The sequence below is a fragment of the Vipera berus genome, assembly GCF_964194415.1.
Source record: "Vipera berus genome assembly, chromosome: 5".
Classification (NCBI taxonomy): domain Eukaryota; kingdom Metazoa; phylum Chordata; class Lepidosauria; order Squamata; family Viperidae; genus Vipera; species Vipera berus.
The window spans coordinates 63,345,112-63,361,077 of NC_138207.1; the positions used below are offsets into that span (position 1 = coordinate 63,345,112).

Genomic DNA, 15,966 nt, shown 5'->3' on the forward strand with positions numbered 1-15,966 from the left:
AAAAGGCAATTCCAAACACCACAACGAAAGGTATGTTATTTAAGAATTTAATTTCTTCTGACGCACAAGGTGCAAGTTTGAAATTACTTAATATAAAGATCCCCTTCATGGATTACAGCCTTGTTGTGGCGAAGGGGCTTGCGTAATTCAGTGAAGCTATGAGCTATGCCGTGCAGGGCCACCCAAAACGGACAGGTCATAGCGGAGAGTTCTGACAAAACGTGATCCACTGGAGAAGGAAATGGCAACCCACTCCAGTATCTTTGCCATGAAAACCCTAAGGACAGTACCAAAAGGCAAAACGATATGACGCTGGAAGATGAGCCCCTCAGGTCGGAAGGCGTCCAATATGCTACTGGGGAAGAGCAGAGGGCTAGTACTAGTAGCGCCAGAAAGAATGAAGCGACTGGGCCAAGGCCGAAAGGACGCTCAGCTGTGGATATGTCTGGTGGTGAAAGGAAAGTCCGATGCTGTAAAGATTTTTTCTCCATAGGAACCTGGAATGTAAGATCCATGAATCAAGGAAAGCTGGACGTGGTCAAACAAGAGATGACAAGACTGAACATTGACATCTTAGGAATCAGCGAACTAAAATGGACAGGAATAGGTGAATTTAACTCACATGACCATCAGGTATACTACTGCGGACAAGAATCCCTCAGAAGAAATGGAGTAGCCTTCATAGTCAATAAAAGAATAGGAAAAGCAATACTGGGATACAATCCTCAAAATGACAGAATGATCTCAGTTCGAATCCAAGGCAAACCATTCAATATCACAGTAGTCCAAGTCTATGCCCCAACCACCAGTGCTGAAGAGGATGAAATTGACCGGTTCTATGAAGCCCTACACCACCCTATAGAACTAACACCAAAAAATGATGTCCTTATCATCAGGGGGGATTGGAATGTTAAAGTAGGAAGCCAAAAGATAACCAGAATAACAGGCAAGTTTGGCCTTGGAGTACAAAATGAAGCAGGGCACAGGCTGATAGAATTTTGTCAAGAGAATACGATGGTCATAGCAAACACTCTTTTCCAACAACCCAAGAGACGGCTCTACACATAGACATCACCAGACGGTCAACACAGAAATCAGATTGACTATGTGCTCTGCAGCCAAAGATGGAGAAGCTCTATACAGTCAGTAAAAACAAGACCAGGAGCTGACTGTGGCTCAGACCATGAGCTTCTCATTGCAAAGTTTAGGCTTAAACTGAATAAAGTAGGGAAAAGCACTAGGCTACTCAGGTATGAATTAAATCATATCCCTGTTGAATATACAGTAGAGGTGACAAATAGATTTAAGGAATTAGATCTGATAGACAGAGTGCCTGAAGAACTATGGACGGAGGTTCGCAACATTGTACAAGAGGGAGCAACAAAAACCATCCCAAAGAAAAAGAAATGCAAGAAAGCAAAATGACTGTCTGAGGAAGCTTTGCAAATAGCTGAGGAAAGGAGGGAAGCGAAAGGCAAGGGAGAAAAAGAAAGATACGCCCAATTGAATGCAGAATTCCAGAGAATAGCTAGAAGAGACAAGAATGCCTTCTTAAATGAACAGTGCAAAGAAATAGAAGAAAACAATAGAATAGGGAGGACCAGAGATCTCTTCAAGAAAATTGGAGAGATGAAGGGAACGTTCATGCAAAAATGGGCATGATAAAGGACCAAAATGGCAGGGACCTAACAGAGGCAGAAGAGATTAAGAAGAGGTGGCAAAATTACACAGAACTATACAAGAACGAGCTTAATGTCCCTGATAACCACAATGAGGTGGTCACTAACCTCGAGCCAGACATCCTTGAATGTGAAGTGAAATGGGCCTTGGAAAAGCTGAGCAACAACAAAGCTAGTGGAGGTGACAGTATTCCAGCTGAGCTATTCAAAATCTTAAAAGACGATGCAATAAAAGTGCTACACTCAATTTGCCAGCAAATTTGGAAAACTCAATTGTGGCCACAGGATTGGAAAAGATCAGTTTACATTCCAATTCCAAAGAAAGGCAGTGCCAAAGAATGTTCAAACTATCGCACCATTGCACTCATTTCACGTTAGTAAAGTTATGCTTAAAATCCTACAAGCTAGACTCCAGCGGTATGTGGATCAAGAACTGCCAGAAGTACAGGCAGGATTTCGAAGAGGCAGAGGAACTAGAGATCAAATTGCCAACCTACGCTGGATCATGGAGAAACCTAGAGAGTTCCAGAAAAACATCTCCTTCTGCTTCATTGACTATGCCAAAGCCTTTGATTGTGTGGATCACAACAAATTGTGGCAAGTTCTTAAACAGATGGGAGTACCAGACCATCTTATTTGTCTCTTGAGAAACCTATATGCGGGTCAAGAAGCAACAGTGAGAACTGGACACGGAACCACTGATTGGTTCAAAATTGGGAAAGGAGTCCGGCAAGGCTGTATACTGTCGCCCTGCCTATTTAACTTATATGCAGAGCACATCATGAGAAAGGCAGGGCTAGATGAATCAAAAGTTGGAATTAAGATTGCCGGAAGAAACATCAACAACCTAAGATATGCAGATGATACCACTCTAATGGCAGAAAGTGAAGAGGAACTAAAGAGCCTCTTGTTGCAGGTGAAGAAGGAGAGTGCAAAAGTTGGCTTGAAACTTAACATTAAGAAAACCAAGATCATGGCATCTGGCCCTCTCAATTCTTGGCAAATAAATGGGGAAGAAATGGAGGTAGTGACAGATTTTATTTTCCTGGGCTCCAAGATCACCACAGATGGGGACTGTAGCCAAGAAATTAAAAGACGCTTGCTCCTGGGGAGGAAAGCCATGGCAAATTTAGACAGCACACTAAAAAGCAGAGACATCACCCTGCCAACAAAAGTGTGTATAGTCAAGGCCATGGTCTTCCCAGTTGCAATGTATGGCAGTGAAAACTGGACCATAAGAAAGGCTGAGCGCCAAAGAATTGAGGCCTTTGAACTATGGTGCTGGAGAAGACTCCTGAAAGTCCCTTGGACTGCAAGGCGATCAAACTGGTCCGTCCTAGAGGAGATCAACCCTGGCTGCTCTTTAGAAGGGCAGATCCTGAAGTTGAAACTCAAATACTTTGGCCGCGTAATGAGAAGGAAGGACTCACTGGAGAAGAGCCTAATGCTGGAAAAGATTGAGGGCAATAGAAGAAGGGAACGACAGAGAATGAGGTGGCTGGATGGAGTCACTGAAGCAGTAGGCATAAGCCTAAATGGACTCCAGAAGATGGTAGAGGACAGGAAGGCCTGGAGTAACGTTGTCCATGGGGTCACGACGGGTCAGACACGACTTCGCAGCTAACAACAAATATAAAGATAATAACTTCAAGCTACATACTGTGGGATAACAATTCATTAAGTTAAAACATTCTGAATTTATTTTTCTAAGCTACACAGGCATCGTGTCTTTTAAGATTACATTTTGTTGAAAACTATCACCAACAAAAAGGATTACCATTTTGATTTTTCCATGTTAAGTTAGTGGGAGGCGAAAGTCTTCCTTTAAGAACAATAATTAGATTTGGCCCAAATCTCTCTTTGCCTTTGGTCTGTATATATCTTTTTAACAATACTTAATTTTTAATAGTTATTTTTATATTGTTACAATGATTGCTTTATGTGTGTGTTGTTTTTATTTTATTATTGTGGACTGCCCAGAGTCACTTCTTGTGAGATTGGCAGCTATATAAATGCATTTAATAAATAAATAGGAATAAAACCATGAAATGACAAATAGCTTCAAACAAATTGTTTTAATTGTGCAGATTCCTACCCTAATATATACTCAGAAAACTCATCAACAAAATAACAAAGGATAATATGCAGATTATGCATCCAGTGGACAGAATGTCATAAATCACAAATATCAAAATTACGATTGTTTCATCACACAAGAGTGTAACAGGTCACAACCTCTCCATTAATGTATCAAATTTGTTAATTTTCAATAAATAAGTAGAGAACAGAGTCACGGGTGAATGCAGAAATACACACTATATTCCATCATCCAGTTAGCACTTTTATTGTTTTAACTAGAGCAAGGATTTAGTCATGATACGAATGAAACAGTAAATCTGCACATTATATAAGTTTTTTATGGTAATGATCTCACTTAATCATATCTGATAGCTAACTATCCTTGTGGTCCAATTTTACATTAAACCTGAAAACATAATCAAAATGCATTGTTTTTTTTACAAGAAAAAACCCTTTTATTTCTTTATCAAAATTGGCATTTGCCCCAGTCATATATTTGTCAAAACATTATTACAGATGAGGCTCTCAACAGCAATCAGCTCAAAACTAGAGAACAACATCCTGTAATAAAATGTTTAGGAGGAACGATTTATTTATCCTTTAAAGTAAGCTACTAAAATCATTTTTTTTAAAGTAAGCTACTAAAATCATTTTTTTTTAAGTTTAATGTTTGTAGTATTAGAGGGGTAGTCACCTACCTTGGGGTGCTAATTTTTTTCTAATTTTGTTGGCACAACTATTTCAGATCTGGCTGACTTTCCCAATTTGAAGTTACTTTTCTTCTTTTGGAGACAGGTATTTACCAAAATCACAATAACTGGTTTAAACTGCCTAAGAATAATAATTGTTAAATTCTTCCAGGCTTCAAGCCCAGTAAATAATAAAGCCTGTTAAAAAGTGATCTTTACTTCTGCAAGCTATTTATTTTATATAACACTCTGAGAGGGCGGAATCCTAATGAATGCTTGAGTAAAAGATTTGAAGTTTTCCAGAAGACTATTTTGTTGGACTAAGCTGGACAGCTGGCACATTTTGCCTTTTGTTCACCTTTTAGAAAAAGAAATGTCCTAATGTGACAGATTAAAGTTTTTCTTTACATATCTTGAGAGTATAGCTATGAAATATGAAGGGGGAATTAACTTATAAACACTGGTAGATCTCACTTAATGACTGCCCTGTTTAGCGACTGTTCAGTTAGGGTTAGTTACAAAGTTACGATGGTGAATACGTAAAGTTATGACAGGTCCTCTCACAACTGAGTTTCTGTAGCCATATGACTGAGACTCAGGTGCTTCACAAACTAGCATTTATGACCATCAAAGCACCCCCCCCCCCAACAGTGAGTTTCATAGCTGGCTTCCAACAAGCAGAATCAATGGAAAAGCCAGCAGTAAAATCAAAGAACAGAATCATGATATAGCTTGAGAGATATGTCAATATAATACTGTACTTAAAACTGCTGTAAAGATCAGAAACCACTTATTTATATCTTTTTTCTTTCTTTTCTATTTTTCTTCTACCTCTTTTCTTTTGCATTTTAGCTTTCTCTTTTACTTTGACTTCTTATTTTATTTTAGTAAGTATTATTTTGGAAATAAGTGGCATGTTACTTAAGATCCTGAAGGAAAGATGGGTTAAAAATCTAATGAATAAACAAATTATTTGTTTAGTTAATGCTCATATAAAATTTGTTCTCCCAAATGATTTCTGCCATTGCTGGATTCATCCCAAATATTCAGTAGCCTTAAATGCAATATGTGCAATTTGACAGGTCTGTAAACTCTTCAATATTCTTGACTCCTTTTCCTAGAAGTAAGAAGTTGATCACTTTGAAAACAAAGGTGACTAATCTTTTCTAAGGCCTGAGATTAGAAGATCCAGTAGCATGGATTTTGCACAAGGAAATTTGAAAAGGTTATGAGATTCAAGGTATCCATCCAAAGACATCTTGATGCAGCTCCAGTTCTTCTTTCCTAATACAGGATAGCCTCATGGAACTACTGCCCTTGAGGGGGAAAAAGTCAGCTGAACACCCTATTAATGCATATTAATATTTTATTTATTAATATTGTGAAACACCAACGAACAGTGTACACTGAATTTAGCCTCTTTTTCCATGGAAAGCAAATGCAGAACTCTTCACAACAAGACAACAGCCAAATTTTCCTTCACGGTTACAATGATTTCCACACTTAGTGCCAATAATATGAGGTGAACTCTTTCATTGCATCATGTGTAAAACTTCTTCTGGACTTCAACTTACTTGGTACCAGCTGAGAAAACATTTCTCTGACCAAATTACCAACAAAACCGGTTCCTATTGCTTTTAACATGGAGACAATTCAAAGACTCATAAGTTGTGTCAATGAAACAAGAAAGAATAAGGATATTATCTCCTTTCCTACTACTGTTTGGCCTGCAACTACCATTGTATTACTGAAGAAAAGTTGGGATCAAACAGACTACAGGAGTGAGTTGTTTCTGTTCATCACCTTCCAGGTAAAAGCAATCTTGCATTAACTTTAAAGGAAACTCTTAAGCTCTCAGAGTTCAAAGACAGGACAGTCAGTAAGCTAGTTCTTATTCACCATCCATAATGGATTGTCAGAATGTTCACCCACAACTTCTCAGGGATAATGGAGAGAAGAGTAAGGAGGAAGGGAAAGGAGGAAGGGTAGCCATACAGGAAGAATAGAACATATGATATTGCAATCTGAAATTGAGTATACCTATATTTAAGAAACTTTTTTTATTAAGTCTAGATTAGGCCTATCCAGCATATATGGCCCACTAAGCAACTTTGCTAACACTTTTTTAAAAGGATGGTTAATTTATCAATGTGGTCCTTTTCCCTTGATGACTTGTGCAGGCCTGGTCTAGACTGTAGCTCATTAAGTTATTTGGGTTATGTTGCTCATGATATGGAATAGGAAAAGATTAACTGCAGCTACAAAAGTTAATAGAAGTTTTATGGCCTTTATTTTAATGCGGCAGTGCAATAATGAAGCATCAGCTGCCCTAGATGCCACTTGAAACATCTGTTCAAGTTAAAAAAACAAACCAACCTCTGCCAGTCTGTTCATTCTATTTTCATAGAAAAAGTGAATAAACAAACTGATAACTAATTCTATAGTAGGATGTAGGAATTTTATTTCAAATATTCCCTGAATTTCTACGTTAATACAGCAAGATCTAACTACCTCTGACAACCTTGGTTTACAGTAACTAATCTCATTTTTAGTTGATTATGTGCCATCAAATTTTCTTCTACTTTTAGTAATCACACAGATTTTCTCCATGAGGTTAATATCATACATTAATATTCTGAGTTCATAAGCTGTAATATCTGAGATGAACTTTATTCATGTGCCCTTGTAAGCCGGAATTCCAGAAAAGCTAGCTTTGTTTATAAACTAGATGCTAAGCTTCTAGCATATTTGGAACATTAAACTAACCAGGAATTAAAGTATTAACAGTGTCAATACAGAGTCTCCTTGTATGTTAATCATGATTACAAATCAGGTTTTATTCTCCTAGCTTCTTTGGAAAAATCAAACTAGGAATCTTCATTAAATGTCTCATTAAGGTTTCCAATTTCTACTGAATTTGCTATTGTGCTTCAAAAAGAAACCAAGAAGAATGAACAGGTTATGAGTGAAAAACCAGAATTCCCTAATGCAGCGGCCCCCAACCTCTTGGGCACCAGGGACCAGTTCCATGAAGAGAATATTTACCGCAGACCAGAAAGGGCCTGGTTTCGTGTACTGCCTGCATCCCTTGGTTGGGACTTCGTTTGTTTGGGCGGACCAGTTCGTGGCATGCTGCGGACCAGTGCTGGCCCACGGACCAGGGGTTGGGGACCCTGTCCTAATGTATGCAAATAAACTACACATAGACTTTGACTTACAATGGTTTGTTTAGTGACGGTTTTAAGTTACAATGGCACTGAAAAAAGTGACTTATGACCATTTTTCACACTTATGATCATTGCAGCATCTCCACGGTCATATGATCAAAATTCAGATGCTTGGCAACTGACTCATATTTATAACAGCTGCAGTGTGGTGGAGTCATGTGAACATCTTTTGCAACTTTCTCACAAGGAAAGTCAATGGGGAAGCCAGATTCACTTAACAATGGTATTACTAACTTAACAACTGCACTAATTCACTTAATAAGTGAAGGTGGTAAAATAGGGCAAAACTCACTTAACAAATGTCAGTCACATTTAGCAACAGAGATTTTGGGCTCAATTGTGGTTATAAGTTGAGGACTACCTGTATTATTAAAAAGGATTTTATTTACTTCCAGTCACGTTTGAATTCAACAGAAACCCTTGTTGGAGAATATAGTCTTGAACATGAGCAAAGCACTGAAAGAATACAATTAAGTAGCAAATACTCATAGTTCTTCTGGAGGTAGATTACAGATTGACTTCAGCCATCGGTAAATGCTAACAGATATTTGTTACATTTGAAGTAAAACCCCAATTTTAAAAAACATGTGGAAAAGGATAATTTCTACTTATAGTGATTTATCCAAACATTTTTAAAGGAGGGATGCACAAGAGAAAGAATAAATTCTATTGTCCCCTAATCACTCTAAGGCTAAGAGTAACAAACAACAGGCTAAGAGAAGAGAAAGACAAATATAGAGGCAACTCTTCCCCTCATCCATCTCTCACCATTTGACCTATTAGTAAAAGTAATAAAAAAGATCTAAGGTGCAAAGAGATTATGTATTCTCCAGCATGTGACCACAAATTATTACATTCTGTAGATTGTAATACTGTCTCATTATTCTCCCCATCCTACTCCAGTATTTTAATTGGAAATATAGCATTATCATTTCTTTCGAGCCAGAAAATCAGTATAATGAAGTATAAGCAAGTACAACAAATGCAATTGTGGAGGACATTGTAAATTTGTATGGCAAACTTTGAGTGGACTAAATACAACATCAAGCAAACATGTGGTATTACAAAGGTTGATGTAAATGAAACAGTTGAAGAAATGGAGAAACTTGAAATTACATAATGATCTTGTTTAAGAAAATATAATAAATCAGTAAATAAGATAATATTTATTTTTGTTTGTTTACAACATTTACTTCACGTAATATGGGCAGAGACATTTACCACAAGGACCTCATAAGAATCAAATCAGAATACTAAATAGAAAGCAGAAGATATAAAAGTGTGAAACTACAACTTGACTTTAAAAAAAGTTAGTCAAATCATAATATGTATCTAATATAAGCAGAAGATTGACAGCTCTCTATAAATGGAGGAATGAATAGAGGAATAAATGGAATTTGAATGACTGTTTGCCTTTGATTTGTATGAAAATATCTGTGAAGAATTAGAGTTAATAATTAATTGCCAAGTCTGTTAAAACAAAAGCAGGATGGGAGTCAACCTCCCACTTCCATGATTTAATGACAGATCACTAGTATAATTCATCATCTCTCAGCAACATCCTATTTATATCCTCATATATTACAAAAAACCTCCACAGTCAAGAAAAGCTGATAACTAGTGACAAAGAAGTATCTTGCTCTTTTAGTAGTCTGCCTAAATGTTACTGTCGCTATTCTTATTTGTGAAGCCATTTTACACCCAGGAGATAAAATAAATAATCCAAGGAGCTGACATTTGTTATGTTTCTAAAACTCATGTTTTATAAAGATGAAATTGTGTATGCTTTTTGTTAACAACACAAGCAGCATTTGTAAATGATAAAAACCCGTTTACATTTGATTTTTTTTTTAAAAAAGAAACCTGTATTGTCATTTACCACTTTTCTGCTTTAGGATATAGCAAACATAATCCATATCTAGATGAACAAGAGGTTCCTATGGGTTATGCTCTGTCAGGGCAATGTGCAAATTAACTAACATTCAGAAACCTAATATAGACATAATACCGCCTTCTGTGAACCTTGCTAAGAGTGTGGTATTAAGCCATGGGCTGATTTGGTCTTCCTTTTTCCCTACATATTTTGTCATAGATTTTCTTGGCAAAATTAAGGTGACACCCTGTTATGCCTATATCAAGACTAATAATAGTCACTATGAACCAAAGATACATAGTTTTTCATTTGAATTGAAAATTAGGCTTCCAAACATTAAGCTTGATTACTGCCAGTAGAGATGTAAGGCAATGCTGTAGCTCTAAGAGAAGGACTGGGCGAATTCACAAAAAAAGAAGCAAAGTTGGAGAAGCAAGTAGCCTAGGTAGATTTTTTTTAAAAACAAAAAATTATAATTTTAAAATAAAATAAAAACTAACGAGAACTAATGTTTAATTTGAAAAAAGGTGAGAAAGAAAACAGAAAAGACGAAGGTGCAGAGAAATCAAAGAAAAGGGAAAAAAGAATCATAAAGAAGTGAACTCTAATTTTCTTCTATAGCAGTTGTTAAGTATAAATATAAAATAACATCTTACAGCATTTACATTTTGTACATAATCTATTAATTTCATTCTAACTTCAAACCATTTATCATAACCATTTTTTAAAATTTACTGCAAAAAGTCAATCAATAAGGGGTTTCCAATCATCAATACATTTAGTCAGTGTTACTTAAATCTGGTTAGACTTACTTGCTTACAATCCTTAAGTGCAGTCTAAAAATCAAAATCAGAGGTGCACAACCTGAGCTTCCTCGAGGCTTCAGGAAATTTCTGTAACCTTGCTATGGAAGATTGACATTATTACTTAACCATACTGTTTTTAATGTGACTGAAGATAAATATTATTAAATGACATTAATGAATAAACACATTATATTTAGGTGTAAATGAAATTACATCAAATTTAGTTCATGTCTGTCCTTTCTCTTTAGTAGCCGGAAATTTTCCCCATGCTCCTTAAAGATCACATTCAATCCTTAATCTAGAAAAAAAATACACTCTATTTTAGACCATTAATTAATTAAGGTATGTTTAACCCAATTTACAGTTCTTAAGATATATGTTTAATTAAAACATACAATATGACAAATATATTCCAACATGTCTGGACAGCACCAGATTGGGAATAGTGATTATGACTGAGCTGCGGTGACATTTGAGATCCAATTTTTCCTATTTCCTCTATTTTTTTCATGGCATATGAGAGAACAAAAGTTTGGTGCCACCTTTAACTAATCTAGTTATGTAAATTTTAGGAAAGAATGACATCTCGCTTCCCATTCCAAAAAGTCTGCAGGCAGAGTCTAGCAGTGAGATTGCCAAATGTAAATTCATTCTGTAGTTCATGGCATGAAATTATTTTAGTCTAAGTTCATGACTATCCTGACTCATGCTTTTTTCAGCCAAAGCCTAAAATTGTGGCAGCTATAAGCTTGGAATGAAAGCATTAAAACAGTTATCAGTGATAGGTTACTAAGGTTAATCTTTTACATTTTCAGAGAGAATTACTTGGCAAAGGAATCAGTATTCAGGGAGTTCTCATTAGAAACGTAGCAGAGTTTGAGAATTAAGGCCAGAGATCTTTCTAGTTGAAAATGGCAAACTTTTAGTGAAATGAACCAAAATCACTTGCCTTTTCAAGAAGGGTCACAAAGATATGTGGACATTTCAAACTCTTTCTACCTGCTTGCTCAGAACTTTCAAGCAATAGCAGTTGCAATGAAAATGTTCCTCATTATACTTGAAAATCATATAGTTAAAAAGTTCTTTGGAATCACTAAATCCTGCAAAGGACCAGAAAATTCCAATTTGTCATGCTTGCAAGACCCTTACTAAATTATCCACTAGGATAATTTGCACTGGGTATTTCTTACTTGATAAGACTAGCTGAGAGATTGTCCTCCTTCAGCTCTCACACCATTTTGTTGCGGATGGAAAAGGTGAAACAGGAAGGTCAGAGATGAAGTCCCAAAGGTGCTTTTTCACGAGGCAACCGGACATTCTTGTTTTTCCTCGAAGACGTTTTGCTTCTCATCCAAGAAGCTTCAGAGCTGAAGAAGCTTCTTGGATGAAAAGCGAAACGTCTTTGAGGAAAAACAAGAACGTCCAGTTGCCTCGTGAAAAAGCACCTTTGGGATAACTATGACCTGGCTGACTAAGAATCTCCATAGATAGTCAGAGATGAAGTTATACAGGATTAGTTAGAGAAGAGAGAAGTAAGCAGCAAGACAAAATGGATCACTGGTAATGTATGTCTTGTAATGGATTTCTCGGCATCACCTAATTTTGTTTATTTTGGAGAACGTTTTGGAGGAAACAAATGAAGGAAATGAAAAGCCCACTACCAGGCTGATATTAGCTCAGTTTTCTCACTCTTAGCTTTCTAATTAGAGATAATATGATAATTTAATAACATTTAAAATTCATTGACAGTCTCAATAATAACATAGGTCTTATCCTTTTTATTTCTTTTTTCAGTTAAGTCGCAGATAAGAAAATTCAAAGTCCATTTACAAGAGCCCTCTCCTCCTATATTAAAGGCATTGTATTTCTTTATGTCCTGCTACTGATAAGACTAGCAAAGTGAAATTGTGCAAGAGAAATTCATCAACATTTCTGTGATATTTTTAAATTTCTGACTGCAAGATCAGCCCAAGAACTGAATAGGGGCCACAGAATGTGAGGATTGACATTTTGGGATCTAAACAATCCCCTATGTATGTCATCCAGCTTAGCTATGCTGATTTCGTGTGTGTGTGTGTGTGTGTGTGTGTGTGTGTGTGTGTGTGTGTGTTAGCACCAGAGCTTTCCAAAGTAATTCAGAGTCCATTTCCAAGGCTGAGAGGAATGTAAGAGGGAAATCAATGCTTCCCTTTAACCACAGAGAATAAACACAGACTTATACCATAACAACCTAGGATTGCAGAATTTGCAGTCTGAATGATCAGGATTGATCAATCAATCAACATTTGAAAAGTACAAATTTCACTATATTCCACTTCTGTTTCTAATGTTTCTGAATCATGTGAACTGAATCATGAGAAAGTCATCAGGAGAACTGAGATGAAACCTAATACGAGACAATGAAATAATGGCCAAATGAAAATAATATTGCAAATGAGGCTATAAAACCAAAGAACAGCTGTGTCCTACTATTATATACAAAGTTTGTCCTGGCTCATTTTTATGATGACTGGATAAAGAGATGAACAACCTTAAAACTGAAGAAGCCTCTGTTTTTACAACCAAGAAATAAATTGGATTTCAAAGTGAAAGCAGTCTACCTGCTGAAATCTCTGGAACTTTGCACCTTTACTCTCAGTAAATTTTGTTAAATATTCAGTAAATATTGAAGAAGATTGTTTCTGGTTAAGTTAAAGTTGGCTCCAAGGTCTTGACAACAGTAAACAAGCCACAGATGCCACTCATGGAATATTAAAATATTTATGACATTTTAACTGTCTACAGTTTTCATAAAGTGGGGAAATGATATGGGAACAACTTGGGACAATTTATTCTTATCTCACCCTTTACAACAATAATATCCCTAGCAATAAGGGAAAGGAATAACCTTGAAGTATAAATCGGTTTAGTGGAAATTGTTATTTAATTGTTTGCCACTTTGGCAATTGTTTTGAATTTAGAAATGCAGATAAAATCATTTTCAAAATTATATGTTCCACAACACTGAGTTTCAATCACTTAGGTACAAAATGATTAAGGAAATCTTGATATCTGTAAAAAAAATTATATGTGTAAATGAACTTGTACAGATTAATGACATGTTTTATCTTTTGTTCCTTTATTTCCTACCTACTCCCTACCATCTGTTGATTTCCTATAATGCCAAAAGTCCTTTGGTTTTTTGTTTTTGCCATTCTCTATAAATATTATGGACATATAATGCATACTAAGTTGGAAGTGATAAGTGTTTTTTCCTAATCTTTTTATAACAACTTGTATCCACCAGTCATTTGGTAACTGCTCTAGTCTAGAACAAGTCAGGAGAAGACACAGCAAAACAGATGAAAATGTTATCTTCCTCTTTCTTCAGAAAAAGTCTCTTCTGAATGCTAGTTTATTCTGGAATCAGTACTCTGAATCCAACCAATTACATTTTATTACAACTATGCTATACTTTCTTAACTCATAAGTAAGTGTCGTATGTTTAATGGTGCTAACTCCCTTGTAGTACTTAAGTGTAATTTAGATACCAATTAAAATATTAAAACAATAATATTAAAAATATTTGTATAACCAGCTTCATATATTGCAATTAGACAATCAATTAGTAGCTTTTTTATATAACAGTATAGTCCAAGAAGAATGACTGAAATATAATAGCAAACATCAATGCTTATTAGCAATTTAATCTTAATTCTATTTACTAAGAAGCAAGCCCCTCTAAAGTCAACAGAGATTATTAAATGTATGGGGTAAAAATAATCATGGGTGTTTATAACATATCCCTTAAATATATCACAAAATATGAATGCTTTACCCTTGACCAGTCAGTTTAAATATGTGATTGTATTTACATGCATTGTATATAACAAATTACTATTTAATTATGTTGGTTAAGAATGAATTTGCTTCAACACATACACTTCTTCATAATTAATCCTGGAATTCTCATTTCACCTACTTTATAACAGACCATTGCTTAATTAAATATACATTTTAAGAAGAGGGGAAAAATACCTTTGTTCATTGTTTTAGATGAAAAACAAAGCAGAACAAAACAAGAACAGAGACAAATTTTAGCTGAAGGTCCTACTTCAGCTAAACCTTTTCAGTGACTTCAATAGAAAGATAATCTTTCTGTGATTATGACCAAACCCTCGCGTTGCTTAGCAACACATAATTAAGGAATATGTTTTCAGATCCGCTTTGCAAGCTGGCCATTATCAGATGAAATTACTGGAGCAACAAATGTCATCCTCATGCAAATGAATTGGTTGTAGAGAAAGAATGTTTGCCTCAAGAAGGATGCTTTTCCACATCCAACTATACTGTCCATATTGTCTTCTAGCAGGCAAATAGTTTCAAAAACAAAGACAGCCACTGTCTACCCCATCACATAAAGATAGATGGCATAGTTTAATAAGAAGAAAGGCAGCAAAATATTCTAAGGTATACAGACTTTTAGTACTACATTAGGGCCTTTTGTTTTCAGGGCAGAGAAGATATGGGGAAATCATTTCCATTATGGATGGCATAAATGTTTGCCATCACTCAAAGAATACAAAAAAATATGTGGAAAAAATATCTGTCTGATGCTAGTAGATCTTATTAGGTAGAGAAGGACTGTATTGGGAAGTTGTTTTGTTTTATTTTCATTGTTTGAGACAACACTAAATAATCATAAAGCAAAGCCACTGGTTGTTTGTGACTTTGTATTGATCTTCTTTAAAACAAACAAACTTCCCCTCACAAGTTGAAAAACGTTTTCATATGCAAACAATTTTACAAAAATAATTATTGACCATCCTTCAAAAACTGCAGAGCGTCCCAGCTGTCTTCAGTTCTAATCAGAAGTTTTCATTCAAACAAAATAAGCAGCAGGACTAGAAAAATAACCACTTCTGTACTAATAGTATAGTATATATACTTTAATAGTATAGTATATATACTTAAACAAAGTGTTCTCAATTATTTAAGATATATGTATTATTTCCAAAAATGTAACTTGAACAATTTTTTATTTTTAAATAGTTAAAGAGGCGATATGTCTGCCTTTTGTTAATTGTATACGTTGCCGTGTTGAAATAAAGCTGCTTTACAAAAAGAGGCATCATTTTAATGCTTAGAACTGATATATTGGGAACACAATCCAGCTCAAAGTGAGCACTTTAAAATATAGTAAAAGGGAGTTAAAAGACACATCACTGAAATCCATGGGACTGAAATGCATTTCAGGGTCTTGATGGTGCTCGCTATTTTTCTTTATTATTTATTTGGGAAAAGGAGCAATCTGTTTTTCAAGGCTCCATGCTAATTAATTGTTGGAATGTTTACTTAATGTAAACTCCACTTAATTCAGAAGGATTTTTTCCCATGAGATGTTTATAGTATACAGCCAAGGCACAAAGTAATTTTTGCCACCAGCCTGTCCTCTTAAAGGAGGAGATACATTTTCTAACTTTGATTCCTACAACTTCAGTGAGTGTTACAGCTTTTATTGGGATTTACTGAACGCGTCTTACTTAAGGATCTGCTCCCTTGCAAAAGGACAGTAATTTGTTCAGCTTCATAACCTTACCAGGACATATACTCTTCATTACAATGCCACACATT

General features: G+C 35.6%; 1 protein-coding gene across 7 annotated transcripts in view; it reads right to left on the bottom strand.

Moving 5' to 3' along the window:
• The window catches only part of CTBP2 (C-terminal binding protein 2), a 234,130-nt gene that overhangs the window by 53,749 nt on the left and 164,415 nt on the right, over positions 1-15,966 (bottom strand). The window lies entirely within an intron of this gene.